Source organism: Echinops telfairi, unplaced genomic scaffold (genome assembly GCF_000313985.2).
Source record: "Echinops telfairi isolate 266 unplaced genomic scaffold, ASM31398v2 ScPeMD7_7429;HRSCAF=8467, whole genome shotgun sequence".
Lineage (NCBI taxonomy): Eukaryota > Metazoa > Chordata > Mammalia > Afrosoricida > Tenrecidae > Echinops > Echinops telfairi.
Genome location: NW_022111329.1, coordinates 947,439 through 948,462, shown reverse-complemented (window position 1 = coordinate 948,462; position 1,024 = coordinate 947,439). Strand labels below are relative to the sequence as shown.

At 38.8% G+C, this 1,024-nt stretch overlaps 1 protein-coding gene across 3 annotated transcripts in view; it reads left to right on the top strand.

Annotated features, from left to right (window-relative positions):
* KIF27 (kinesin family member 27) overlaps positions 1 to 1,024 on the top strand; it is a 104,424-nt gene that overhangs the window by 30,163 nt on the left and 73,237 nt on the right. The window lies entirely within an intron of this gene.

The window sequence follows — 1,024 nt, the reverse complement described above, 5'->3', positions numbered from 1 at the left end:
GTTTGCACTTTGAGGTCAATTTGGGTAAAAATTTTTTTACAAGTACTAACCTGATGTACCAGAATATTCTGTGAATGAGAAAAAAAATTTTTTTTAGTTGACTCCAAGCTCAACATGCATATTAGTGTCTTAACAGTTAATGTTGGGTTCATTTGTACTAGGAGAAGTGGGTTGTCCATGAGCATTTATATTTGTGTTATTCATTATTGCAAAAGGCGAAAAAGTCATGTCCAAATGGATTAGTAGGGTCTTGATGAAGATTCTGTACAAGCATTTCAAGATGGTGGACACGGCTTGCTCATCACTGAAACAAACACTTCTATACCTCTCCTTTTCAGGTTTCCCCTAAGAAGTAGCTCAGTTGCTAGCTATTAAAACCCAAAAAACCAAACTTAATGCCATAGAATTGATATCGACTCATAATGACCCCACAGGACAGGATCTCTAAGCACCTGTGCATCTCTAAAACCACAACTCTCTACCAGCACAAACATCTCATCTTTCTCCTGCAGAGTGGCTGGTGATTTTGAGTGGTTGATCTTGTGGATAACACCGCAATTCATAACCACGATGCCACCGGGTCTCCCTGAGCTACTAAAGAGGTGCTAATCTTTTGTGCACCAGAACTGGTGGGAATTATAGGTACAAAGATGGACTTTGGAACACAGATAAACAATAGGGATGTGGGGTGGGAATGTGTCATATTTCCAACTTGTCAGGGTGGCAGGAAACCTCCTTGCGTGGATACAGGAAAGCAGCCTCAAGAAGAAACATAATTAGGGCACCTAATAGCTCACTGAGCTATAAGCTAAAATAAATTCCCCTGTACTCATGTTTACTCCATGATTTATCCAATCCATTTCCTGTAGAAACCAAGATGCTCTCAGCCATTAAAAAAAAATTATTTTTTAAATCATTTTATTAGGGTCTCATACAACTCTTATCACAATCCATACACACATCAATTGTGTAAAGCGCATTTGTACATTCATTGCCCTCATCATTCTCAAAACATTTTCTCTCC